At 39.7% G+C, this 5,449-nt stretch overlaps 1 long non-coding RNA gene across 1 annotated transcript; it reads right to left on the reverse strand.

The window, feature by feature from the left end:
* Positions 1 to 391: 391 nt before the first annotated feature.
* On the reverse strand, positions 392 to 3,609 carry LOC126985802 (uncharacterized). Its single transcript, XR_007739065.1, has 2 exons — positions 2,988 to 3,609; positions 392 to 1,656 (listed from the first exon to the last, which is right to left on the reverse strand). It is a non-coding gene; the product is annotated as an uncharacterized LOC126985802 (long non-coding RNA).
* Between the last annotated feature and the right edge of the window lie 1,840 nt (positions 3,610 to 5,449).

The raw sequence follows: 5,449 nt of genomic DNA on the forward strand, positions 1-5,449 counted from the left end.
TTTTCTTGTTGGTAAAGACGAAAATTTGGTCAAAAATCTTACGCGACCATATAGAGTAATACCTCAACCCTATTGGCAGAAGGGAGTGACGTCAGACAAATACCCTAACATAACTGGTTTAAGAGAAAGTGACGTCAGAGAATTACCTTCACGCTATTGGCTGAAGGAAGTGACGTCAGAGGAAAGCCTTAACCCTATTGGCTCACCTGGGGGAATGACGTCATTGGAGAGTTGGTGATCGCTGTGAAGGCCGAGCAGGAAGTAGTTCATGAGGAGCACTTGAACGGCCACCATCTTGCCCCTTAGTAGTAGTAGTAGTAGTAGTAGTAGTAGTAGTAGTAGTAGTAGTAGTTGTTGTTGTAGTAGTGTCTGGTTGGCTTATATACATGTAGTTTTTAGAGAGCCCATTTCTGTTGTTTTTTTGTTTTTGTTTTTGTTCGTTTTGTTTTTCTTTCTTTCATACACTAAGACACTGATAAGCTGTTTGTTTTTTCTAAATATAATAATTTTAGTGGATATTTCTTTATAGTTTTCCTTTCTATTCCTTCCTTTTCCTCAGATTATATACATGTTTCATTCATTTTGTTTTTGTTTTTCTTTTTCTTAAACACTAAGATACATACAAGTTTTTTTCTCTCTTCTTAATATAACAATTTTTTCTTGATTTTTTCTTGATTATTTTTCCTTTCTTTCTTTCTTCCTTAGACTATATACATGTTTCATTCATTTTGTTTTTGTTTTTCTTTTTCTCAAACACTAAGACACATGCAAGTTTTTTCTCTCTTCTTAATATAACAATTTTTTCTGGAGTTTTTCTTTATTATTTTTCCTTTCTTTTCTTCCTTAGACTATATACATGTTTCACACTTCATCGGCTTATTTCTCTGTTTTTAAACCTCATATATTTATTTTCATGTTCGTGTCTTTTCTTCTTCTCGTACTTCCTTTTCGTCTTCATCATTATCTTCATCTTCTTCCACAGCCACGTTCTCCCATTTACTCTATTCCTCGTTTCCTTCCCTTTTTCTTAGTCTTCCTCTTTACCATTTTGATTTATCCTCCTTCATACTATTCGATTTAATCTCCCCAATCACTACGATATATATTTTCAGATTAACGTTTTCTTTTTTTCACAAACACTTACTCTTTCTTCTTTTGCGTGACCGGTTTGTTAGTTTTTCAAGGTTTCATTTCTCATGTTTTATTTTTCACTTTTTTGTTTCGGTTTTACGTTTTGTTTTACAGTTATCTTTTACAGTTTGTCAGCTCTTCAAGTTCCCATTCCACTCTTTTATTCACATTCGCTCTTTTGTTTCTTTATTATTTGTCCAGAATATCCGTTTTCCCCGTTCTCATTTCATCCTTTTCACACACTCACGTTCCTTCCCTTTCTTTTATGTCCTTAGTTTATCAGATTATCAGTTCTTCCAGTTCTTATTTGACGGTTCTCCTCACATACTCCCTCCTTTTTTTCGTCGTCTTTTACACGTCCATATTTATCATATCACTTTCCCTCACATATTCTGTTCCTCACTTTTATTTGCACAATTTCATCAGTTCCTCCAAGTTATATTTCACTGGTTTACTCTCACACATATTATTTAACCTTATTGGCTGACTCCTCTCCTTCTGCTGGCCTTTCCCTCACTCACTTCTCTGCAAGGTTGAAGAAAGAAGGGAAGAAGAAGAAGGATGTTGAGATATAACATGTTGCAGCATCAGACAATCTCTTTCACCTCCTTTACTGATAGGATCTTCACGCATCAGTGGTCTGCGGTATCTCTATCTTTATCTCACTCCCACTCATCTGTCGCTCATATTAAAGACGAGAGAGAGAGAGAGAGAGAGAGAGAGAGAGAGAGAGATTGTATAAATTTATTCTTTGTTACATGGAAGGACGAAGAAAGGAAGAGAGAAAGAAAGAAGAAAAAGAAGCAAGACAAATGCAGAGAATGAAAGGAAGAGAGAGAGAGAGAGAGAGAGAGAGGTGAATATGGTGTTTTAATGTGTTGGTTTAGCATAAAAACCAGCCTCTTTATCTCTATCTTTCTCTCTCTCTTTCTTTTTTTCTTTCCATGTCTATCTATCTTTCTATCTGTCTATCTATCAGTCAGTCTATTTATCATTACATCTATTCCCTGTATCAGTTTATCCGTCTTTTATTATTCTTTTTTTTTTCCTCCTGTTTCTCCTTTTTTTTCATCTTCTTTCCTTCTATCAATATTACCCCCTACTCCTTTTCCTCCACCTTCTCTTCCTCCTCCTCCTTTTCTTCCCTCTATTCTGGTATCATTATTCTCTACTCCTATTCTTCCTCCTCTATTTTATCTTCCCTTTTCTTTTCTGCTACCACCAACGTCTCCTATTCCTTCTACTATGCCTTTTCTTCTTTCATCAAACTTACTTCATCCTCCTTATCTTGCCCTCATCCTCCCTTCCCTCTTCTTCCCTTTCCTTCTCCTCCTTTTCTTCTTGCCTTTTCTTCCCCGCTACCACTAACGCCTTTTGCCCTTCCTCCTTCTCTCACCTATATTACCTCATCCTCTAACCCCTTCCCTCCTCTTTCCTTCCCTCTTCCTCCCTTTCCTTCTCCTCTTTTTCTTCTTTTTCTTCCTCGCTACCACTAACGCTTTCTACCCTTCCTCCTCCTTCTCTCACCAATATTACCTCATCCTCTAACCCCTTCCCTCCTCTTCCTCCTCCCCTCCTCTTCCTCCTCCTCCTCCTCCTCCTCATCCATCTCCTACTTCACCACCTCCGCCATCACTTCGCCCGCACTGCAAGTCTCCCCGCACCAAATGTCTTTTCCTTCACCCATCAGCTCCTCGTTTTCGTCCTAATCCGTGTTTTCACAGCCTTGATTAGCTTGTTCGTGCCCACGTCTTGGATTTCTGGCTCAACACACACACGCACACACACGCTCACAGGTACACATACACACACAGAAACGTACACAGGGTTACATACACGCACATACGCACACGCACCTCCTCTAAACGGTCAAGTGAGTGAGTTTAAGGAAAGAGACTGATTTTTTTCGTCTTTCATCTTCTTTTCTCTCTTTTTGTTTCGTTTCTTTTTTTGCTTTTTTTCCTTGTCTTTCTTTCTGTTTGGCTGATTCATGTCTTTTCTCCGCTCGTTCTTTCCATCTTTTCTTTTTCTTTCTTTTCATTCTTTTTTTGTTTTCTCTATTTTTTCTTTCTCCACTTTCATTATATTCGCGAACTTTTTTGTTTCTTCTTTCCCTTTTTCTTCTTTTCTTTTTATTTAATCTTTTTTCCAATTTCCTTTTGTGTCTTGTTTCTCTTCTTTTGTATCTTGTTTTGATTTTTCTAATTTTCTTTTTTTTCAGCAACTTTACTTTTTATATGTTAAAGAAACTATACAGCTCTTATATTTAGCTTCATTAGCATTATTTTTTCTTTTTTACTTAAATTTTACTCGTTTTCTTTATCATTTTTTGTTCTCAGATATAGATGTTTTTTTTTCTATTTTCTTCTCTCGGAACAAAACAAAAATATTCCCTCAAAGTTCAACATGTTTAAATTCCTACGTCTCAATATACTTTTTACTCTTTTATTTAATGTATTCTCTCTCTCTCTCTCTCTCTCTCTCTCTCTCTCTCTCTCTCTCTCTCTCTCTCTCTCTCTCTCTCTCTCTCTCTCTCTCTCTCTCTCTCTTTTCTTCCTCATTTTCCCCGGTAAGTTTTTTCTCCTACTTTATCTCGCTTCGTCTTTTCTTTCTTTTTTCTGTCTTCGTTGACGTCTCTCTTTCCTCTTTCGCCTTTGTCTTCCTTCTTCTTTGTCTTCTTCCCTCACTTTGGACAGCTGCGCCTCCTCCTCCTCCTCTTCCTTGGCGGCTGAAGAAGGGGAAGAAGAAGAGGAAGAGGAAGAGGAGGTAGGGCAATGCGTGTTCTCTTTTCCTCCTCTTCTTTTCTTCTCACTGGAAAAGAGAAGAAAAATAATTAATAATGATTGTGATGATGATTAGGATGATGATGGTGGTGATGGTGATGGTGGTAGTAGTAGTAGTAGTAGTAGTAGTAGTAGTAGTAGTAGTAGTAGTAGTGATAATGGTGTGTGTGTGTGTGTGTGTGTGTGTGTGTGTGTGTGTGTGTGTGTGCGTGTGTGCGAATCCTCCCTCTCACGTACTGCCCCACACATAAACAAACATAACCTCCACTTCCTTTCATCCTCTTCACAATCACACCGCCATTGTAGTAGTAGTAGTAGTAGTAGTAGTAGTAGTAGTAGCAAAAGAGGAAGGAAGAGATTTCAACGCCAGCATAGATAGTAATCCAAACATCAGTAGTTTCAACGGTAGGATAGATACGAATCCTAGACCAATTAGCTTCTATGATAATGATAGTGGTGCTGATGATAATTGTGGTGGTAATGGTGGAGGTGTTTCGTAGAGTGGTAGTGGAAGTAGTGGCGTCAATAGTGGCCGTGGGAGGAGGAAACTTCAACACCAGTCTAGATAGTGATCCAAAAAACACAAGAGATTTCAACAGCAGAAGAGATACCAATCCAAGAACAGGTGAAGCTCTGGTAGTAGTGATGGTTGAGTGGTAGTGATGAAAACAGTGGTGGTGGTGGTGGTAGTGAAGGTAGGAAATTTCAACACCAGTCTAGATAGTGATCCAAAAACAAAAGAGATTTCAACAGCAGAAGAGATACCAATCCAAGAACAGGTGAAGCTCTGGTAGTAGTGATGGTTGAGTGGTAGTGATGAAAACAGTGGTGGTGGTGGCGGCAGCAGTGAGGGCAGGAAATTTCAACACCAGTCTAGATAGTGATCCAAAAACACAAGAGATTTCAACAGCAGAAGAGATAGAAGAGATACCAATCCAAGAACAGGTGAAGCTCTGGTAGTAGTGATGGTTGAGTGGTAGTGATGAAAAGAGTGGTGGTAGTGGTTGTAGTGAAGGTAGGAAACTTCAACACCAGTCTAGATAGTGATCCAAGCGCAAGAGATTTCAACGACAGGAGAGATACCAATCCAAAAATGCGGCTGTGGTGGTGGTGGTAGTGGTGGTGGTGGTAGAGAGGCAGCAATGGTGGTAGGAGTAGTAACTGCACTGGGAGTAGGAAATTTCAACACCTGCATAGATAGCGATCCAAAAGCACAAGAGATTTCAACGGGCGGAGAGATAGCAATCCAACCCCGGACGATCACAAAGCGGGTTGGAGAAGATTATGACAGTCGCTTCTGCCGCGGGATAGAGAGGCACGGGAGGCGCATTCTCCGAGCCACACTTGATACCATGTTTATGCGACACCTTGACACGCTATTGGCCCCGCCGCTGCGCTAGGTGGCTCGCTTCCCCTCGGGCAGGCGCTAACGGATAAAACATTGCTCGTAAGATTTGGCATGGAGGTTTTATTGAGAGCGAGCGAGCGAGAGAGAGAGAGAGAGAGAGAGAGAGAGAGAGAGAGAGAGAGAGTAA

This window comes from Eriocheir sinensis, chromosome 60, assembly GCF_024679095.1.
Source record: "Eriocheir sinensis breed Jianghai 21 chromosome 60, ASM2467909v1, whole genome shotgun sequence".
NCBI classification, from domain to species: Eukaryota; Metazoa; Arthropoda; class Malacostraca; order Decapoda; family Varunidae; genus Eriocheir; species Eriocheir sinensis.